This window comes from Giraffa tippelskirchi, chromosome Y (genome assembly GCF_054371585.1).
Source record: "Giraffa tippelskirchi isolate mGirTip1 chromosome Y, T2T-mGirTip1v1.2.pri, whole genome shotgun sequence".
Taxonomy (NCBI): domain Eukaryota; kingdom Metazoa; phylum Chordata; class Mammalia; order Artiodactyla; family Giraffidae; genus Giraffa; species Giraffa tippelskirchi.
This window is the reverse complement of record NC_137290.1, coordinates 3,489,084-3,512,417: the sequence shown is the minus strand read 5'-3', so window position 1 is coordinate 3,512,417 and position 23,334 is coordinate 3,489,084. Positions and strand designations below refer to the sequence as shown.

Here is a 23,334-nt window from a genome sequence, read left to right as displayed (position 1 = left end):
CAGTATGTGTGCTGGGCGTGATCAGAAAAACTGGGGAACCTCTTTGCCATGAGAGGTAGTAAGTGTATTATTTTGGAAGCTCTGTTTGATACTAACTAGGCTTTTTTGAATTACGTCGGTTCTAATGCGAAAGGGGATGATGTTGGAGATAGTCATTATTATGTTCTTGACCGCAAAGGAAGATGGAATTGATTTGTATAAGGGAGTGCTTCAGAGCAAATAAAAAGCGAAAACATGAACAGGAAAATCTCAATGACTATGTTTCAGAACAAAGTGTCGAGCAAAATGCAGCTAGCTTATCTAAAACTGGACAAAATCACGTCGCAACAGGAAATCTCGGTAGATGAGGGAGACAGTGTTTGAACATTTGATGCCCGGAATATGATTTGGAGTTCTATAGATGAGCATGAATGGGTGAGAGCTGCCCGTTGTTGAGAAGTTATTGGTATCAATGGAAACCATAGAGGTGTTCTGTGCAGAGTCTCTGACTCCCTAAAAATGGTGGTGTGTTCTGTACGGTGTTGTGTTGATGGATTAAAATTAGATTCTTCAGCAAAATAAGAAGTGTTAATATTCTGTGAGCGATCACAAGATGGATTTGTGTGGGGAAAATGTGTTTTTGAGACATGCTATTGTTAACCTCAGAGGCTCAGATTTAATATCGCTGATCCCAAAGAAGGCAGTGTAAGATTTATAAGTGACCACATAATAGCTTACTTTGTATTATGGTTTTTAATTTCTATAAGACATGGGCCCCTTCTCCCTTTTTCTTAATGATAAAAGGATTGCGCAGAAACAGTGATTTTCATTCAGGTAATAAAATGGCAGTGCCTTGCCATGCTTCATTTAAACTGCTGAGACCAACTGCATAACGGTCCCTAACAACCTAGATGAGACACCCTCACTAATGCTTAACAGTTTGTCTCTGTAAAATTGGATCGTGACGTTTGCTGTTTTTTTTCTTCTACCAACATTTCTTCGGTGTGTATGTTTGCTACAATGGATGGTATATTTCATCGTATTCAGTTCCTAGTTCGTAAACAGGAACTCCTTTTCCTTGTCTGTGTTTTTCAGACTCTCCCTTGTATGTTTGAAGTGTTGATGCCATGGCAGCAGTGTGTCGATGAATGACTAGAGCAGAGTTAAAATGAGTGTCTGAACCACAAGGAAAGAGTTGACGAATCTGGGCTCCTGGAAAATAGAGGCGAGGAAAAAAGTCAGTATATTACTTGGTGATGGCAAAGAGCTTTTTTTATTTTTGTTGTTTGAGATTATTTTGTTTTGCTATGCTTTGCGAAGTGTTTGTCATCTCCAGCCATTCCCTTATCATCCGTTTTTTGTTGTTGTTGTTTGTTTTTATGTCATTTATTTTTGGATTATTATATCGTTTGTTTTGTATTGTTAGTTTTGGATGTGCTGGGTCTTCCTTGCTGTACCAGCTTTCTCAGGTTGTGGCTCACGGACTTCCTATCGTGGTGGTTTCTCTCATTGCGTCTCCTGGGCTCTAGGTGGGCCCACGGACTAGGTGGGTACTTGTGGTGCCCGGGCTCAGTTGTCCCATGGCCCATCAGATGGCGAACGGGCTTAGCTGTCCCGTGACAAGTCAGATCTTCCCTGACCAAGAATTGAACCGCTGTTCCCCTGCATTGGCAGGCGGACCCTTAACCACTGAACCTCCAGGGTATTCCTGGGAAAGAGCTTTGGATGCTGGCACACAAGTTGTTCCCGGGGACCATCTGGCTACCATTCTCCTTACATTTCTGGGGGATCCTGTGTGCATCTGACTTCTGCAGGTAACACACCTCCTGGCTTCATGCAGATGCGTAGCAGGTGGCTTTTTTTTTGTATAAAGAAAAAATGCAATAGAATACCTGGCTGAAAGCAAACCATCCAGCCTGTCATTAGAATGTTCTGGTTCCGGGATTCCAAATTCCAAATGTGTGTGTGTCTGTCTCAGACACACACACACACACACACACACCTGGATCAATTTTCTTCTATTTCTTTCCAGGATTAATACTTAGACACTAAAAGCCAAAAATTCAGAAGCCCGACCACCTCATTTTACAGATATACCCGGCACGGTGAGTCGAATTGCTCTTCTCCAAAAGACACGAGGCGTTCCTAATCCCGAAATCCTCTGAAGGGGACCTTGTTTGAAAGTGTGGGCTTCGCAGTTGTCATGAAGGTGAGGTCGTAGGAGCGGGCTGTGATCTAACATCCCTTCAAGAGGGGCAAATGCCACATGCAGACACCGACAAGGCAGAGCAGAAACAGACAACGCAGGAGAAGATGGTGATGTGAGCGCCTGGCAACAGCTCCGAGTCAGGGAGCGCCCACCCTGGTCAACGGCCGCCTGATTCTAGAACACATCAGGAAGCACCCTCCCAGGGGGTCTTCAAAGGCAGGGAGGACGCCTGGGACACTTTGACTTTAGGACTTCTGGCTTCCAGAATCCATAGTTCTTATTGTTTTATTTATTTTTTTAATTAAAAAAATTTTTTTTTTTTTGCTCACTAAACGTTTTTAATTGGAGTATAGTTCGCTTTACAATGTCTTGTTAGTTTCTGCTGTGCACCAGTGTGACTCAGCCAGATGTCGACCTACATCCCCTTCCTCTTTTTATTTTATTTTTGGCTGTGCTGGGTCTTTATTGCCGCACATGGGCTTTCGCTAGTTGCAGAGAGAGCCGGGTCTACTCTCTAGCAGCCTCCTCATTGCGGTGGCTTTCTCTGGTTGCGAGGCTCCAGGGTATGCATGGGCTTAGTTGCTCTGATGCCATGTGGGATCTTCCTGGACCTGGGATCGAACCCGTGTCCCCTGCACGGGCAGGCGGATTCTTATCCGCTGGATCGCCAGGGAAGCCCTCATGAAGATTGCAAGGATGCTGCTCCATCCTAAAACAGCATCACACGTCCTGGGGCGGGGGGGGTCTCCCCCCCTTTTTCAGTCGGGGTGGGTCCACCCCCTTTTTTAATCCCAGTGCTCACAAGGGAGGCAGCCTCCTGCCCCCTCGACTGTGAAATGAGTGGGTTGGACCCATCCCCAGGTCCTCTCCAGCTGTTAATTCTGCCTGATTCGAGAGCCGCGATCATTATAATTAAGACTCTTCATGTGAATAGGGCTCGTCGGACACCGTGATTATCGAGACCGCGCGCGTCCGGGATTTTACTCAGTGTCTCCGCGTGAAACATCACAGATAGATTGGGAAAAGGGCGGGTCTGGGGCCGGTTTGCGATTTGAAATGTGTCACTGAGATCGAATGTGGGGAGATGGACATCTTTTTTTTTTTTGAGATGGACATCTTAAGTGACAGCCAGCCCATCCTGCGCCTGGACCCTTAAAGCTCAGGGTGGCCTTTATGTCAGAAAATCGGAACTGCACTGAAATTAACCCTGGACAGAGAGGTGTTAGGTGCTCAATCGTGTCTGACCCCATGGACTGTAGCCCGCCAGGCTCCTCCATCCATGGGACTCTCCAGGCAAGAATACTGGAGTGGGTTGCCATTCCCTTCTCCAGGGGATCTTCACCATCCAGGGATCCAACCTGGATCTCCTGCACTGCAGGCAGACTCTTTACCATCTGAGCCACCTGGGAAGCCCCCAGAGATGTAGGGATTGTCATATCTCATCTTCACCTCTCTCTCTTCCTGCCATGTCCAACGCTAAGCAAACAAAAGGTGCCAGGTCATTTTGCCCCAGTGTATTTTCCGTTTGCAGCTCACGGATTGTAAACAGTTAAGCAAAACAGCAAACCTTTTTTCTTATGCTTGTGTGCACGAGGTGACATGCTGTCCAGCCCTTCACGCCTTCTCTCTTCTCTGCTCCCCGAGGACGGTATTTCTTGACCTTGTCCAACTGCATGGATGGGACCGTGGAAAACAACCTCCCAGTTGCCGTGAATGTCAGAACCTTTAGAAGCGCAGTTGTGTGTTTTAACATGCTGGGCAGTCCTGGGCGGGCATCGGACTTGCCGTGGGGGTTGCTAGACAAGCAGGAGACACCGGCTTGGTCTTGGAGTCTTGGGGTCTGTTGGAGGACTCAGATGCTGACATACGTGCAGATGATGTCATTCATTGAATCAGGGTGATGCCCTGCTTATGGCCCTCGGGGAGAACAGCCAGGAGGGGGAATGCTTCCTTAGACGGAGTTCACAGGACACCTTCCTAAAGAGCGGACACCTGCCCGCTGGGAGGGTCTTGAACAGATGGTGAGGGACGAGGAACATTAAGGGTCAGAAAAGTGTAGAGTTTAGAGCAGGTGTTGAAGAGACCTTAGAGATGGCCAATGAAAGAGTTGGAGTCAGCTCTGCTTAGGGCTTCCCTGGTGGCTCACATGGTAAAGAATCTGCCTGCAATGTAGGAGATCTGGGTTTGATCCCTGGGCCGGGAAGGTCCCCTGGAGAAGGGAATGGACACCCACTCTGATATTCTTGCCTGGAGAGTCCCATGGACAGAGGAGCCTGGCGGGTGACAGTCCGTGGGGTCACAAAGAGTCAGACACGACTGAGCAACTCACACACACACACATCAATAACATTATCTCCAGAAATAGTTTCCTCTGCTGTGTTTGCTTCCCAGGCTGTGCCAGTGGTAAAGAATCTGCCTGTGAACGCAGGAGATGCAAGAGAGACATGGGTTTGATCCCTGGGTCTGCAAGATCCCCTGGAGAAGGAAATGGCAACCCGCTCCAGTATTCTTGCCTGGAGAATCCCATGGACAGAGGAGCCTGGTGGGCTACAGTCCGTGGGGTTGCAAAGAGTTGGAAATGACTGAAGCCACCACATGTATCCATGTCAGTCCGACTCTGCAGATTTCCAGGTTATCTTCATGTCCCCTGGTTCCCAGTCCGTTCCCGCTGATGCATACTTCCTGGGCATCTACCGTGTGCTGTGGACCATGTGGAATATAGAGATTAATAATAACCAACCATAAAACCTCATCAATAGGTGAGATGTTCTTTATTCCTCCAGGGCCTCCTGGTGCTTGGCTTATAATTCACACCCCTCAGAGAGACTTGAAGGCAGCCCCACTGTTCCATGTTTCAGGGATCCGGGGGTCTCAGGGGTCTGGTCGTTGTCGGCAGCGTGGACCTTTTCTTCCTCCAGACAATGGGAACCTCACTAGAGGTTCATTCACCCATCTCTTCATTCATTTGTTTCTCTGAAAATTGTGAATTTCTTTTTAAAATTTTATGATTATGATTATGATTTTTGGCTGTGCTGGGTCTTCCTGTCTGTGCGGGCTTTTCTCTAGTTACGGCGAAGTGAGGCTGCTCTCCAGGTTGTGGTTTGCGGGCTTCTGATCACAGTGACTTCTCTTGTGCTGGAACACGGACTCGAGGGGTGGCAGGCTTCAGTAGGTGGGGCACACGGGCTTCGTTGCCCAGTGGCATCTACAATCTCCCTGGACCAGGGATCAAACCCGTGTCCCTTGCGTTGGCAAGATGCTTCTTTACCCCTCGCCCACCAGGGGAGCCCCATTCCTTCATTTGATAGCTACGTATTCACATCTTATTTTGAGAAAATGACTTTGCCGGATAACTGCAGAGCATGGAAAGGCGGATAGGATTCAACCCCTTATCCCAGCGGGATCACAGTCTTCACAGAGAGGGCAAAATACCCATGGAAACACCTACATGGGAAGGCTGGCACGTCCTGTATTCTCTGAGAAAGGGAAACGCAGAGACCTTGGGAACACAGAACCTCATTTCCCACTACTGTGGAATCTTGTTCCCTACTTGAGTCGCTTGGCGAAGTTCCGTACTGGCTATGGCTGCTTAAAAGAATGACTCCAAGCTTTCCCAGGAGGTTAGAGTGGCAAAGAACCCACCTGCCAGTGCAGGAGATGTAAGAGATGCACGTTCGATCCCTGGGTGGGGAAGAGCCCCTGGAGGAGGGCATGGGAACCCACTCCAGTATTCTTGCCTGGAGAATCCCAGGGACAGAGGGGCCTGGCGGGCTACAGTCCGTGGGGTCGTTTGCGACAGGACTGAATCGACTTAACACACATTCTTGGCTGTCACATGTTTATGGTCCATACTTGTCAACAGTGCCTTCCACCCAGGAGACCCACACGTCTCTACTTTTGGTTTTCAATGATCTCTCGAGCTCCATCCCACCCTTACCGTCACCTATGGGACAGCTTATCCTGTGTGCTCTTCCAAAAACTCACACTCCTTGTGTCCACAATCGGCCCGTCACCTTGCTCACTTGGCTGGCTGTGTTCTCTGCATTCTATTTCCCTGTGAATGGTATCTCCCCCTCTTCGACCCTCACCTGCACTGTGACTTTTTTTTTTTTGGTACGCTTTTAAAAATTTTTTGCTTTCCAAAATTATAGTTGATTACAGTGTTACGTTCCTTTCTGGCCTACAGCAGAGATTCAACCATATATGTACATGTATCATCTATTCTTTTTCGAAATCTTTTCTGCATTTTGCAGAAGGCAATGGCAACCCGCTCCAGTATTCTTGCCTGGACAGTTTCATGGACAGAGGAGCCTGGCGGGCTACAGTCCACAGCACAGAGTCGGACACGACTGAGCCACTAATGCTACTTTGTCCATTTAGGTTATTCTAGAATATCAGGCAGAGTCCCCTGTGCTATACAGCGGGTTCCCATTAGTGATCTATTTAATACCTAGTATCAATAGTGTATGGGCTTCCCTGGTGGCTCAGCTGGTAAAGAATCCACCTGCCATGTGGGAGACCTGGGTTCGATCCCTGGGTCAGGAAGATCCCCTGGAGAAGGGAAAGGCTGCCCACTCTAGTGTTCTGACCTGAAGAATCCCATGGACTGTATGGTCCATGGGATCGCAGAGAGTCGGACACGACCAAGTGACTTTCACAGAATCAATAGTGTCTGTGTGTTAGTGCCAAATGTCCCAGTTTGTCCCACTCACCTATCCCCCGGGGTGGCCACAGCATCTGTTCTCTACCTCTGTGTCTATTTCTCTTTTGAAAATAAGATCGTCTCTGCAAATTTTTTTTTTTCCAGATTCCACATATAAGTGGCATCCTCTCCAGTCTGTTTTTTTTTTTTTTTAAACGATTCTTGCTCCATTTTTGCAAATAATAGATTGAGTAAATTGAGCACCCCGTTCGGAAACCACCCAGGAGCACAGACATCTTCCATCCCGCCCCCACCGCCCCCGCTTCAGTCATCCCTTCTCGGAGCTTTGCCATCCGTGCGAGCTGAGAAGCTCGGACGTCCACTGCTCTTGTTGCTTGTTTGTATGTTTCGTTTAGTTGTTGATTCTTCCCAGCTGCTCCTTCAACCTGGACTACCCTTGTAGTCCCCATTTCCCATATCGTTTGGGAAAAAACTCTACTCACACACTCAACTTCTGACCCCAGATGTGTGGGTTTTTTTTTTTCTCCCCCTCCCCGCACTCAACCAAGTCATTGTCTGTGACACCAGCTGGGTGTCCCACGATTCAGTTGGGTGTGTCACTAACTGGAGTTAGCACAGACCTCACAGGTGAAAGACTCAGCCCCACGAGGCTACTCCCTGACCCCCACTTCTTCTGCCCGTTGCAAGCAGTACGTCCTTGCAATAGGTTGCAAGCCGATGACCCTCAGCTTTGCTTCAGCTTCACTATAAATCGAAGCTTCCTTTAGCTTCCTGGGTAGTGCTAGTGCTTAAGAACCCACCTACAAATGCAGGAGACGAAAGAAACTTGGCTTCGATCAGTGAAGGTTCATTGAAATATAGGCACATAGTAAGCACGGGAGGCAGGTTTTTCGTATTCTTCATCTTTGACCTTGTGTTCTTCCTTCTCAGCCTAAAATAGTTCACAAAGAAGGGCTGCATATGAATGATACTTAGCATGAATCCCAGATTCCTTTCCGTGACCTATTTGGCTTTGCAGAAGGAGCTTCCTGCGTGCCTACAAGCTCCATCACATAGGGTTCTCTGAGGATGTTGCTGCTGGTATACCAGTTGTCTTTAGGTTTTGTGGTCCAACCAAACAAAATCAGCACATGGCCACTCCCCCTGCCTTCTTCCCACATAAAGTGGGCTGCACACCATTGCTTTCTTTCTTAAAAATATTAATTGATCTGTTTATTTTTGGCTGTGCTGGGTCTTTGTTGCCTCACAGACGTTCTCTAGTTGCAGTGCATGGGCTTCCCATGGGGTTGGCTTCTCTTGTCGTGGACTACAGGCTCAACAGTTGTGACCCGCAGGCTTAGTTGCTCTGTGACACACGGAATCTTCCCTGACCAAGGAATGAATCCATGTCCCCTCATTGGCAGGCGGATTGTTAATGGCTGGAGCACCAGGGAACCACCAACCCCCCCATTGTTTTCAGATTTCGTCTCCTTGCTTCCTTTTCTGAGCTCGCCGGAGCTAGAAGGCATTTTCACTCTTTGGCTACATGTGTGGGTTGAAATGTTTTTCTACTTTGCCTTCCAAAGGGGGTGTTCATTGGCTATTTGTTGAAGAAATGAGCAATTGTCAGGCAGCCTACACCTATTCACTGAGAGAATGAGGGCATCAAATGTTGCCTGTTAACAAGCGTTAACAACAGAGGCATCACTGTTGGACTTGTAGGTGAGTCAGAGAGGCTGGAGAAACCACCCGTGTCATTGAATCAGTTTACGGTCAGAGAAGCTGGCCACATGAGGCAAGATGGGTCTTCTTTGATGCTTCAGCTTGTTTATAGACCAACACGATTTACTAAAATATAGGGCTTCCCTGGTGGCTCAGATGGTAAAGGATCCGCCTGCAATGTGGGAGATCTAGGTTCGATCCCTGGGTCTGGATGATGCCCTGGAGAAGGGAATGGCAACCCACTCCAGTGTTCTGGCCTGGAGAATTCCCTGGACAGAGGAGCCTGGCAGGCTACAGGCCACGGGGTCAAAAGCATCAGACCCGACTGAGCAACTACCACTTTCATACATTCATGGATCATTCAACATCCTTCTGTGATTTATTTCGAAATGTCTACTTATCTTTGAAGATCTTTGCCAGTATTCATGTCCCTTGAATTTTTAGTTTCTCTTTCTGTATTATTTTAAAGACACTGTCATAGAAAACCTTTACCAAATTTCCCATTTTAGTCTACACCTAGAAAATTCAGAGAGATACAGTTTAGGAATGTTAAAGATTTTGGACCTTAATCATTTTAAGTCTTACATGAAAGTTATAAATGTATATTGCAGTGCTGTTTCTTTGTGCCATTTGCTGGATTACTCCAGTACTTTTTAATGTTGTTGTAAAGATTTGGTTCAAAATTAGCAAAGTGAATACGAAATGAATTTCTCGAGAATCATCAGAATTCTGGGATGTTTTGGGCAGAGTAGAGCTGTGTACAATTGATTATCTGTATTTTCAGTTACTCTTTAAATGCTTAGGAAAATTTTTCTCTGTTTCTCCTCACTGGATTTTTGTAATGCTAAAAAAGAAACAATTCGAGCATTGCCTAAAGTTGGGAGCAAATCCAAGACAGAAACACATGTTTTATTAAATATGCATCTTTTCAAAACTGAATGTGGTTTGGAAGATTGTGACAGAAAAGCGATAAAGTCTGGGTTAGATACATTAGGGTGCAAATTAAGATAATTTATGTTAATTGGAACATTTATCTGCACATTCAGACATGTCTGGGACATCCTGCTAAAACCTCGCAATAAGTACTATTCTCATCTGAGCATGCATTTTATTTAATTTTTCTAGCTACTCATGAAAGTCTATCAAAATTCAACTTATTTCTCCCATTTTTCATTTAGAAATTCAGCAGATCTCTGAAACTCAAAAGACAAATGATGAATGATACTACTTATTATTTTTTTTTTTATTTAAAAATATCTCTGAAACAGCTTGAGGTTTTAAAGACAGTTTTGTATTTTCCTGTTTCTGTGTATGTGTGTACAAGAAGACAATGAGTGATGACTGATCACTTCATGGCGAGTAGACGGGAAAACAGTGGGAACAGTGTCAGACTTTATTTGTTTGGGCTCCAAAATCACTGCAGATGGTGATTGCAGCCATGAAATTAAAAGACGCTTACTCCTTGGAAGGAAAGTTAGGATCAACCTAGACAACATATTAAAAAGCAGAGACATTACTTTGCCAACAAAAGTCCGTCTAGTCAAGGCTATGGTTTTTCCAGTGGTCATGTATGGATGTGAGAGTTGGACGATGAAGAAAGCTGAGCGCCAAAGAATTGATGCTTTTGAACTGTGGTGTTGGAGAAGACTCTTGAGAGTCCCTTGGACTGCAAGGAGATCCAACCAGTCCCTCCTAAAGGAGATCAGTCCTGGGTGTTCATTGGAAGGACTGATGTTAAAGCTGAAACTCCAATCCTTTGGCCACCTGATGCAAAGAGCTGACTCACTGGAAAAGACCCTGATGCTGGGAAAGATTGAGGGCGGGAGGAGAAGGGGATAACAGAGGATGAGATAGTTGGATGGCATCACCGACTCAATGGGCATAGGTTTGGGTAAACTCCAGGAGTTGGTGATAGACAAGGAAGCCTGGTGTGCTGCGGTTCATGGGGTCGCAAAGAGTTGGACGCGACTGAGTGACTGAACTGAACTGACGCTCGATTTTTCTTTTGAACTTTTTTATTCTGTATTGGGGTATAGGCCAATTAACAATGTTGTGATGGTTTCAGGTGAACAGCAGAGGGACTCAGCCATACATATACAAGTATCCCTTCTCCCCCAAACTCCCCTCCCATCCAGGCTGCCACGTGACATTGAGCAGAGTTCCCTGTGCTGTCCAGCAGGTCCTTGTTGGTTCTCCATGTTAAATACAGCAGTGTGTCCATGTCCATCCCAAACTCCTTTACTATCCCCTCTCCCCATCCTTCCCCCTGGGAACCATAAGGTTATTACAGAGTATTGAGCAGAGTTCCCTGTGCTATCCAGCAGGTCCCTGTTGGTTCTCCATGTTAAATATAGCAGTATGTCCATGTCCATCCCAAACTCCCTTACTATCCCCTCTCCCCATCCTTCCCCCTGGGAACCATAAGATTATTACAGAGTATTGAACAGAGTTCCCTGTGCTGTCCAGCAGGTCCTTGTTGGTTCTCCATGTTAAACACAGCAGTGTGTCCATGTCCATCCCAGACTCCCTGACTACCCCTTCCCCCTCAGTAACCATAACAAGTCTAAAAAGAAATGATACAAATGAACTTAGAAAACAGAAAGAGACCCACAGACTTAGTAAACAAACTTATTGATGCTAGAGGTTTTTTTTTTTTTTTTTAATAAATCTCTCTGAAATATCTTTCGGTTTTAAATATACATTTATATTTTCCCATGTTGTGTATGCGTGTGCTGGACTACATGCAGGTATTGGTCATGAGTGATGTGGAAAACTCCGGTCCCCTTAGCTATAATCATGGCTCCAACTTCTTGAGGGCTTCCCTGGTGGCTCAGTCAGTAAAGAATTCGCCTCTAATGCAGGAAACTTGGGTTTGATCCCTGGGTTGGAAAATCCCCTAGGGAAGGGAATGACAACCCACTCTAGTATTCTTGCCTAGGGAATCCCATAGACAGAGGAGCCTGATGGGCTGCAGTCCACGGGGTCGCAAAGAATCAGACATGACTGAGTAACTATGACTTCACTCACTTACTTATTTATTTGGTGGCAGTTGGTCTTGCTTGCAGTGTACAGAATCTTCCATCTTTGTTGTGGCATTGGAACTCTTAGCTGCAAATTGTGGGGTCTTTAGTTACTGCATGTGGTATTTAGTTCCCCGACCAGGGATGAAACCAGGGCCCCTGCATTTGGGATGCAGAGTCTTAGCCACTGGACCACCAGGAAAGTTCCTGAAATTTCTTTTCTACCATCCTCAGATCTTATGCAAAGTCTGTGCTCAATAAACATTTCTGATATGAAATAACTTAGAATTTCTAGGCAGTGTTTACAGTACAGCATTTTTTGCTGTTGTTTAGTTGCTAAGTCATGTCCAACTCTTTGTGACCCCATGGACTGTAGCCCACCAGGCTCCTCTGTCCATGGGATTCTCCAGGCAAGAATACTGGAGTGGGTTGCTATTTCCTCCTCCAGGGGAACTTCCCAACCCAGGGAAATCACACCTGCATCTCCTCCATTGGCTTGTGGATTCTTTACCACTCAGCCACCAGGGAAGCTCACATTATTTAGCTATCAGGGAATAAAATCATATTTGTACCCTATTGAAAAGTCCTAGCTCCATCAACGCCATATTTTATGAAAGTACTTATGTCCTTTTACCTTACGTTCTAGGTGTCTATTTGACCCGCTGCCCAGGGCCATTTGGAATGGCTGTGATCATCTCTACGAAACCCCAGGTCTTCGGTTGTAAAGATGAAATTATTTGGAGAAGCTTCCTTGAATCGTCGTCATAGAGTGGAGTAGATCGTTCTTAGCTTCTGAATCGAATATTCTGCCAGAGGTCTGTATGCTTTGACTCATGTGGTTTGCTGGCTAAGGTGCCCGCAACATGACATAAGATGTTTATGCTAGTGTTTGCTAATATATCAGTAACTCATCAATACTGGAGTAACTTGGGAATGTAGTATCAGTCATCCCAAGGGATTGTTTTTAGTCTCCACTAGTTCTTCACTGTGGAATGCAGGCTTAATAGTTGTGGTACACCAGCTTACTAGTTGTGGTACACGGGCTTAGCTGCCCTGAGCACGTGGCATCCCAAGTTCCCCAACCAGGGATTGAACCGACGTCCCCAGCATTGGCAGGTGGATTCTTAACCACTGGACCACCAGGGAAGTTCCGTTTTTAAAAGAAACTTTCACAGATGAGTCAATAACATAATATAGTGTAAGTCTTTTATCGATGGTATCTATCTGGTAGCATCTAGTTTTATACCCTATATAGTGAAACTGCATAATAAAATGTAATTTCTATGAATTTACAATTAATTAGCAGTTTGTTGTCATATTTATTTGTTTTCAGGACATCTGTAATATGTCCTCCAGCACAAATGTGATAGACACATCAATAAGTTTTTTTTTTTTTCCCCCAGTAAGTGTTTTATCATTTTGGTAGTTCTTTCCTGACACACATGTCTACTGTTGACTTTCTAATTGTGAAAGGGACACTGAGCTGTGGGTGTGAACCAAGGCAGGACCTCTGATCAAGTGAAATAGAGCCAGTTTCTAAGTGGGGATATGTAATCTCGCTATGTTATAGTAGCTCCTAGTTGGTGGATGCTTGCTATTACTGTCCGCATCACTGGTGCACTGAGGCTCTTTGGTCCTGATACAAAGTAACCTTTGATGGAAACTGTGTCAGGCGGAGCTTCTCACAGAGTGGGACTGAGAATGCTACAAAGAGAAGGTATTAGTTGCTCCACCTGACACAATGTGGCTCGATAATCTGAATGTCCACTTTGAGCCATACACCACCATTAACAGCTCTGTGATCTTGGGTGAGTTCCCTAATAACCTCCTTCATTTCTTTTTTTTTTTTTCCAATTAAAGGAGATAATGCTGCCTTTTGTGCTCACTGAGAGGATAAAAAGAGTCCGAATGGGTGTTCCAGTGCTTAGGACTTGGTGGTTTCATCACCGGGACCCCGGGTTCCATCCTTGGTCGGGGAAGTAAGATCCCCAAAGCCAAAAATGGAAAAGAGTCTGTGCGTAAAGCAGTATGTTTAAGGTTGACCCACCATATAAATGGGCTTCCTGGGTGACTCAGTGGTAAAGAATTCTCCTGCCAGTGCAGGAGATGCAGGAGACTCAGGTTCGATTCCTGGGTCGGGAAGATCCCCTGCAAGAGGAAATGGCAACCCCGCTCTAGTATTCTTGCCAGGACAATCCCCATGGACAGAGGGCTACAGTCCATGGGGTCGCAAAGAGTCGGACACGGCTGAGCGACTGAGCACACACCCACCGTACACGTTTAACGCTGACCCGCCATAGACACGTTACCCACCGTAACAGTTCCTAGCATGTTTGGGCAAAGAGGCAGCTTGATTCCGTGGAAAGGATGTGTTCTCTGAACTCAAGGTAGTCGTGGGTCCGACTCCGTCCTACAGCTTGTGAGTCGGGAGACCTAACATCTGAATATCATTTTTCCTAAAAGTATTTAAAATCAACGTGGTGATAATTGTCCTGCACGGCTGTAGAGGGGTCAAGAATAATGCGTGCAACTAAGATTGTTGTTTCACACAAATTCATTTTCACAAATATATTTTCATCAGCAATGTTTGTCACATAGTAACTAAATGTGGCTAGGTGTTATGAGTGATCAAAAAAACTCCCCAAACTAGACTATGAGCCTCCCTTCCTACAACCGAAGAATGGGCTGAGTCATTAGCTTTGAAAGCCAAACACCTGATACGCTCACTACTGCTGTCCTCTAGGGTTGACATGCATTAAATTGAGGGTTGAAGGGCTTATTCTCTCTTCCCACTTGCTGTCTTCCTGCAGAAGTAAAGTGATGACTCTCAATGACAAGTGGGTAGTCTGTCCAAATATCTCCCAAGGAGTTGCTTGGTTTCTGGTGATCCTCAGAAGTGGGAAGAAGTGGGATTGTTGAGAGTCATCCTGTAAAGAGAAGACTCCAGCCTGAGACGACAAGTAGAGTGCCAAATGGTCCCAAGAAGGTTACTGACTCAAACAGAGCCTGGTTTTGCTATAGGAGAGTCAAGAGACATGGACCGCTTGAATCTTGCCCGTCTGACATACTGCTGTTGGAGGGAAAAAAGAAAATCTCTGCAGGCTGAGAATGAGTCTCTCAATAAATGATGCCTAACATGTTGTTGGACTTTCACAAATCAAATTGTGCAAGGAGTTTGTTGTTTAGTCGCCTCAGTCATGCCCGACTCTTTGCGACTCCATGGATGGTAGCCCGCCAGGCTCCTCTGGCCATGGGGTCCCCCAGGCAAGAATACTGGGGTGGGTTGCCATTTCCTCCTCCGGGGGGTCTTCCCAACCCAGGGATCGAACCCTAGTCTCCTACATTGCAGGCGGATTCTTTACTACTGAGCCACCAGGGAAGCCCAGGCCAAGAGTTTAAATCCTTAACTTAAATTAACCAAATCAAACATAGAAATGAACTAAACTGATTGTTCATTTTCAATGAAAATTTAATGGCGGCCCAATGAATGCAAGTGGAAGTATTAATACATTGCTGACCTCCAATGGTCTCAGTTTATTCTGAATTCTCAGATCGCCCATGGACTCATGTGGTCAGATAGGAAAGCTACAATTTGCCGTAATCACTATTTCGGCATCCTTGCTTGATTGGTTGCTTGAATTTAGGAAATCGGTTCAGAATTACTTTATGTCTCTACCCCCTAGTTTTTCTAATCACCGAAAAGAAGGCTTAGAAGAAATGTCACACTGGTTTTGACACAACGAGACCATCTCTTTTACTGAGTGGATTTTTCTCTTTCTCTGTGTCTCTGTTTTATGGTAACAGGGAAAAATGTGCTGAGATGGAAAAGCAATCAAGTGGATTTTCATGGAGGCATTTTTAAAGGCATCTTCTTAGAAGGACGATGTAATGGTAAGTATGAAAAAAGTAAACATTGATCTCCGCTGGTTTATTTTCTTGAAACATTTACTGCCTGGTTAATTCACATCTAGCAGTGCTTTGAAATTACTTTGGCGGGGAAAATGGTTTTCTTTCTTTCTTTTTTTTTTTTTTTAAATCTATTTCAAATTCACCACAGTACGCAGCGGGGATTTCAGCCTCCTTTGGCACAGACAACCGACATGCCTTGTGAATTTAGGATTTCGTAATAATCGTTTGTTTCTGCAAATAGCCACAGTGCAGTCTATCTCATTAATGAGACAGAAGAGTCAATCTTCTGACTCACCTGTGTATATTTCTTCTGAAATGGACCCTCATCCCACTTTATCCTGCAGGCAGCATCTCAAGCTACTGAGGTCTCTGAATGGCCTCAGCTTTTCCTTGTCTCATAGACTGGGGCCCTGAGGAGTGGGATACAAAATATCAGATGTACTTTTAATGCAGGCTGGGGGCCCACTGAGGCCCTGGGATTGTTCTCTTTATCTGAAAGCCAGAAATAGCCCACAGCGCAAAGAAGGTGAAATGGGTAGAATGCTTTGTTGGTTGTGAGCTCACATTAGTGAAGATACTTTACAAGTCAAAACTGACACAATCACCCCTCCCCCTATACTTAAAATTTAAAAAGAATGCATGCTTGCTTAGTTGCTTGTAGCCCTGCCAGGCTCCTCTGTCCATGGGGATTCTCCAGGCAAGAATACTGGAGTGGGTTGCCACGCCCTCCTCCTGGGGATCTTCCCCACCCAGGGATTGAACCCGGGTCTCCCGTATCGCAGGCGGATTCTTTACCATCTGAGCCACCGTAAAAGTATGTCTTAATATACTGAAAAGAGTATGTCTTAATGTATTTCAAGTGAATAAGGTTTCTTGTAACTCAGCTGTCCATTCAAGCCCTGCTTATATATATGTGATTATTGTTGTCTGTTCAGTCAGTAACTCGTGTCCACCTCTGGCTTTTAAGTGTCTCTTTACCGTTTAACCACTTAATTTCCCAGTCTTCACTCTAACAAACTTGAGTAGCTCTCCGGGATTTTAGGTGATTATCAAGGTCATGTCCTTCACTGGACTCTTGCTTTCAACAAACTAGATTTCCAAACTCCCCTTCCTATATCCTGCCATAAAGAAATACTAGTTGTTTTTTTTTTTTTGGCTTCCCCGAAAAGCTAATTTGTAATGAATAAAGACAGACTAATGCCGCCCCCGCTTTTGCGGTTAACATGCAAATGTGAAAGGTAAGAGATGAGAAAACAAATGAATCACAGTTTGCTCTTTCTATCTTGCGTAGACGTACCTGTTTTATCAAAGGAGTTGCATGCACACACGTTTCTCATCAGGATATACAGCTCAGCAATCGATAACAGCACACGAGTCAAATCCGTTTCTCTTGTGAATTCCGAAACTTTCTTTTTTTGTATGGTCATTTTCTTTTTGGAGGAACATCGGATATACGTAACCAAGATGTGAAGTTGCACTAGTATCGGGTCGGCCGAAAAGTTTGAAACCCCAAGGAACTCCTTGGCCAGCCCAATACGTGTCTTCCTTCTCATACCACCAACCTTTAGAACAACAGCCGTATGCAGTTCTGCTTGTCGTCATTTCAGCAGCTGCCCTGCAAGGAGCAGTCAGTGCAGTGAAGCAGGCCATCCTGGTTCTAAGGAGAGGCAGTGGTTACTAGGTTTGGAATTAGAGCTCTGGACTACACAGCTCTGAATATGGGCTTCCCTTGTGGTGGCTCAGCTGGTAAAGAATCCGCCTGCAATGCGGGAGACCTGGGTTCGATCCCTGGGTTGGGAAGATCCCCTGGAGGAGGGCAAGGCTACCCACTCTAGTATTCTGGCTGGGAGAATTCTGTGGGCTGTATGGTCCATGGGGTTGCAAAGAGTTGGACAGGACTGAGCGACTTCTGCTTCACTTCAGACCATGAAACCCAAAAAGGAGCATGATATATAGTGTACCAGTGAAGGGTTTTTCCAGGTGGCGCTACTGGTAAGGAATTCGCCTGCCAATGCAGGTGACATTTGAGACTCGGGTTCGATCCCTGGGTCAGGAAGATTCTCCTGGAGGAGGACATGGCAACCCACTTGCTTTGGAAAATCCCATGGACAGAGAAGCCTGGCTGGGTACAGTCTATGCAGTTGCAAAGAGTCAGACACGACTGAGTGACTGAGCCGGCATGCACATTAATATATATAACAAATTATGATTACTGTAGATATATGCTTTCATATTAGGGATTTGGTGAATGCACCCACTACAATCTCTTAACCGTATAGCAGGTGTTTGTCAGCTGAAATTTGGGGTGCACGTATCCCCGATGTCTGGTGAGGCCTGGGTGGCTGTTGTTCAGAGGCTCAGTCGTGTCCAGCTCTTTGCGACCCCGTGGACTGCAGCACGCCAAGCTTCCCCGTCCTTCACCATCTCCCAGAGCTTGCTCAGGAACATCTGGGAGCTCCCTGGACTTTCACGTTTGCAAGTGACCTGCCCCAGGGAGAGAATCCACGGCCACCCACAGAAAAGCATGTGTAATACACCCCTGTCCGTCTTGATGAGAATCGCGAGGAAAGGACTGCTTGAGGAAGTGCCTTCAGTCATTATGACTTTTGTATTCTGCTCCCCTGAACGTTTTAACGAAGGGCATTTATAGGGTTCAAACCAGGCGGTTCACAGATCCCATTTGTGCGCGTCTGAAAGAGCCAGGTGACTATGACTCAGCAGGCTTCCAGGAAGTGGGTAATTAACATCAGGATGGAACGGAGTTGCTTTCTCTTTCTCTGGAGGGTTGTCTGACGTCATGCCTGGGTGTGCTGGGGACCTGCAGTAAATATTAAGAAAATATGTTTTTGTTGTACGTGATTCGGGATCTTTTGCATAAACATATGCCTTTTTCTCAGTTTTTTTTTTTATTGGAATCAAGTTGCTTTGCAGCGTTGTGTTGGTTTTCTGCTGTACAAGAGTGTGTCTCAGTTATATGTGTACATATATCGCCTCCTTTGTGAGCCTCCCTCTCACCCCTCTAGGTCATCACAGAGCCCCGAGCTGAACACCCTGTGCTATACAGCAACTTCCCACTAGCTAGCTATTTTACACAAGGTAGATAGCTCAATTGGTAAAGAATCCGCCTGCAATGCAGGAGACCCCGGTTCGATTCCTGGGTCGGGAAGATCCGCTGGAGAAAGGGATAGGCTACCCACTCCAGGATTCTTGGGCTTCCCTGGTGCCTCAGCTGGTAAAGAATCCACCTGCCATGTAGGAGACCTGGGTTTGATCCGTGGATTGGGAAGATCCCCTGGAGAAGGGAAAGGCTACCCACTCCAGTCTTCTGGCCTGGAGAATTCCATGGACTGTAGGTTGCAGAGAGCTGGACACGACTGAGCGACTTGCACTTCACTTCAGTGTGTATATATGTCACCGCTACTCTGTCAATTCATCCCACCCTTTCCTTTCGCCCTGGGGCCCATGAGTCTGTTCTCTACATCTGTGTCTCAGTGCTTGCCCTGCAAATAGCTTAATCCATTCTGTAACTCCGAAAGACACAAAACACCCCAGGGTTTGCAGCCGGGACATGGGAGCCACCTAGATACCATCAACACACAAAAGGACAAGGAAGCTGTGGTGTATACACAGAGTGGAATATTACACAGCCATAACAAAGATTGAATTCGACTCAGTTGTAATGATGTGGGTGAACCTAGAGCCTGTCATACAGAGTAACATAGAAAGAGAAAAATAAATATTGTATATTAATGAATATGTATGACAGCAAGGAGATCCAACCAGCCCACCCTAAAGGAAAGGAGTCCTGACTATTCATTGGAAGGACTGATGCTGAACCTGAAACTCCAATCCTTCGGCCACCTGATGTGAAGAGCTGACTCATTTCAAAAGACCCTGATGCTGGGAAAGATTGAAGGCAGGAGGAGAAGGGGATGACAGAGGATGAGATGGTTGGATGACATCATTGACTCGATGGACGTGAGTTTGGGTAAACTCCGGGAGTTGGTGATGGACAGGGAGGCCTGGCGTGCTGCAGTCCATGGGGTCGCAGAGTCGGACACGACTGAGCGACTGAACTGAACTGACTGATGGAATCTAAGCATATGCCTCTAATGTGCCCTGCCTCCTTCCTTTTCCGTGGTGACTGCTGAAATAGGATTTTCCACTGTGTTCCTCAATATTTATTGAAGCGTGACATGGGGTCATGGGAAATGGAACAGTTCGGACCTCAGTGAGGTATCAGGTATCATAGCCTCATGAACACCGTTAGCAAAAGGGACTGGAGACGTGGTCCTGTTCTGTTACTTGAACCTTCCCGGGATCGTTCTTGGCAGGCGGTTGGAATTTGGGGTTTTTTTGACTCTCCTGGGTCTTCATTGGTTTTGTGTGTCTTTTTCACTAGCTTCGGCGAGCAGAGGTTACTCTCTAGTTGAGGTACGTGGGCGTTTCATTGCGGTGACTTCTCTTGCAGCAGAGTACGTTGTCTAAGATGTACTGGCTTCAGTAGTTGCAGCTCGTGGGCTCAGTAGTTACGGCACGTGGGGTTAGCAGCCCTGTGGCCTGGGGGAACCTTCCCAGATGAGGGATCAAACCCGTGTCCACTGCACTGGCAGGTGGACCATCCTCAAAATCCTGGCGATTTAAGTCCAGAAGATTCAGTCTTCTGTGTTCCCATCACAGCACAAGGCCATGCAGAAGATTCTCAGTAAATGACGGGTGAATGCAGGTCAACAGGCTTGACTCCTGGTTTCACAGGGACATGTGCTTTCTGGAAACCAGTAGCTCTAAGGTCTAGTCTGGGCTGAGACCCTCAAGGGAACACATCAAGGACACTGCAGTAGCCCTTTGACCTCCTTCCTGTGCTGTCTGCTGACAAGTGAAGGAATCAGCCTGGTGGATGCAGTTTTATCCAGGTATAAAAGGTCCCGTCCTATGCCTGAAGCTTTTCTGCCCAGCGTCTGAGCGGACGAGACTCTTTCCCATTGTGCAGACAATCCTTCTTCGAACCTTTAATATCAGACAGAGAAAACAAAGTCATTCCAGCCCACGTTTATGTGTTTCAGGAGACCAAACACCTTCTGTTCACCCCAGGGATGGGACTCCTCGTGGCTCAGTGGATAAAGAATCTGCCTGCCTATGCAGGAGACTCGGATTCGATCCCTGGGTCGGGAAGACCCCCTGGAGAAGGGAATGGAAACCCACTCCAGTCTTCTTGCCTGGAGAATCCTCATGGACAGAGGAGCCCGGCGGGGCTACAGTCCACGGGGTTCACAAAGAGTCAAATACAACTAAACAACAACCAGCACAATGGAGCCTCGATTCTAGAGGATTTTTATTTCCCCTCTATTTGTTCTGGTCTGGTTCATATGCACGGAGGACTATAAATTATTTAGCATTGACTTATCTGTAATTAAGTCTTCTAAATGGACTACGATTTCAGCTGCTGTGTTTTCTTCTCAATTACTCAGAAAATTTAAGGCTTCCTTGGGGGATGTTGAGTCTTTCACTTGTCCTTTTAATGGTAATTGATTGGCTTGTTCAAATTAGGCTGTTCCGGGAAGAAGGTTAACAAATAAAACCTGGCAAGGTGATAAGCAGGTGGCGTTGGATGAATGAAGTGCTGTCTGCCCTGGATGTGTGTCCTCATTAATTTCTCACCTTCCCAAAGTTGCAGATTCATCAAGAAGGGTAACTTGAAAAAGGAGCATGTGTCGGCTGCGGAGTTTGAGTTTCCTAACTGGTGTTGCTGGTATCTGCATGAGGTCTTTTATTTATTGCTGGTGTTTCATTGCTCAGGCGTGTCCGACTCTTTGTGACCCCCGCAAACTGTACCCCACCAGGCTCCTCTGTCCGTGGGATTTCCCAGACAAAAATACTGGAGTGGGTTGCCCTTCCCTTCTCCGGGGGGGGTCTTGCCGACCCAGGGATCCAACTCACGTCTCTGGAGTCTCTTGTATCGCAGGCGGATTCTTTAACACCAAGCCACCAGGGAAGTCCCTTGAGTCTTTCATAATCCGTAGTTAATTAAACATCTCAGCTCACTGAATTCTCTTGACATTGTAGGTTTAATTTTTTAAATGTTGAAACCACGGGCTTCCTCCAAAACCGATGGATGAGGGGAGCTGAGGCTGAAGGTGGAATCGTGGCCATCTGTTATTTGATGGCTGGGAACGTCAGATTAGAGTTGAAGCGTTTTACGATGCTGGTAGTTTAATCTTCTCAAGTATTTTCAAATCATTAGGCTTGCTGTGGTTAAGTCTTAGAACAGATCTCTGAAAATGATGTGCCGTGAACCATTTAAAAAAAAAATGTTCTTTAGGTCAATTCTTTATTTTGGCTGTGCCGGGTCTTAGTTAAGGCAGGCGGATTTTTTGGGTGCAGCATGCAAACACTTAATTGCGGCTTATGGGAGCTAGTTCTGAGACTAGAGGTCAAACCCAGGTGCCCTTCATTGGGAGCAGGGTCTTAGTCACTGGACCACCAGGGAAGTTCCTAAAATATATATATATATATATATATTTTTTTTTTTCCTGAAAGTAGTAAAGTGTCAACTGTGAATGAGTTAAGATTCAGGAAGATCTGACCCAGAAGGAATTGATTTGAGGATAGAACCAGTTTCCCCTCATTGCTTTCCAGAGTTCACAGACAACAGTCAAAGTCATTTCCCACAGTGGCACCATCTTGTCTTCACACTTCTGAAGGTCCGTGACTTAATCTTACGTCCCCAGGATAAATTGGAAGGATGCTTGTGTTGAAACGGCCAAACGGCATTGGAAAGAAGTGTCATCGTCTGTGACATTTCAGGGCTTGGAGAGAGCCCTCTGGAGCTCTGATGGTGCACCTTTAGGCCAGTCTGTTGGGAGATGCTACATCAGTCGTTGCGATCTGAAAGGCTCCCTCTTGAAACCTCACCGTTGCATGTGTTGTAGTTTTCTCAGCAAGTCTTCTTATTTTTCTTTAACTTTTTATTTTGTATTGGGGTATAGCTGATGAACAACGTTGTGATGGTTTCAGACGGACAGTGAAGGGACTCAGCCATACATGTACATGTATCCGTTCTCCCCCAAGCCCCCCTCCCATCCAGGCTGCCACAGGACATTGAGCAGAGTTCCCTGTTCTCAGCTAGTCTTCTTGAAGAAAAGCAAGTGAAAGTCACTCAGTCATGTCTAACTCTTTGCGACCCCAATGACTATACAGGCCATGGAATTCTCCAGGCCATAACACTGGAATGGGTAGCCTTTCCCTTCTCCAGGAGATCTTCCCCACCCAGGAATCGAACCCAGGTCTCCCTCATTGCAGGCGGATTCTTTACCAGCCGAGCCACCAGGGAAGCCCAAGAATACTGGAGTGGGTAGCCTTTCCCTTCTCCAGCAGATCTTCCCAACCCAGGAATCGAACCCAGGTCTCCCGCAATGCAGGCAGATTCTTTACTGACTGAGCCACCAGGGAAGCCCAGGAATACTGGAGTGGGTAGCCTTTCCCTTCTCCAGGGGATCTTCCCCACCCAGGAATCGAACCCAGGTCTCCTGCATTGCAGGCGGGTTCTTTACCAGCTGAGCTACCAGGGAAGTCCTCTTGAAGAAAGGGATCATCGAAATGCATTTGCGTCACTTCCCACTGCTTTTGCAGTGTGTTCATTTCCTCCTGCCGCTGAACAGATGATCACAAAGTTATTGGTGTGAACAGGACACACGAACAACCTCAGTGCTGCAGCTCCGATGTCTGGGGCAAAAGCCAGTGTCAGCAGGGTCAGTCCCTTCTGGAAGGTCTAGGGGAGGGAGGATCCACTGTCGTGCCTCCTCCTGGCTCTGCCCCTCCTTGATTCCTGCTCCCTCATCCCATCGCCTCCTCTG

General features: G+C 46.3%; 1 protein-coding gene across 4 annotated transcripts in view; it reads left to right on the top strand.

The window, feature by feature from the left end:
* LOC145537824 (neuroligin-4, X-linked) overlaps positions 1 to 23,334 on the top strand; it is a 372,289-nt gene that overhangs the window by 29,972 nt on the left and 318,983 nt on the right. For all 4 annotated transcript variants that reach the window (XM_081568715.1, XM_081568716.1, XM_081568718.1 and 1 more), the window contains 2 exons: positions 12,219 to 12,387; positions 15,377 to 15,463. The gene's annotated coding sequence lies outside the window, so the exon portion shown is untranslated. The remainder of the gene's footprint in view (positions 1 to 12,218; positions 12,388 to 15,376; positions 15,464 to 23,334) is intronic.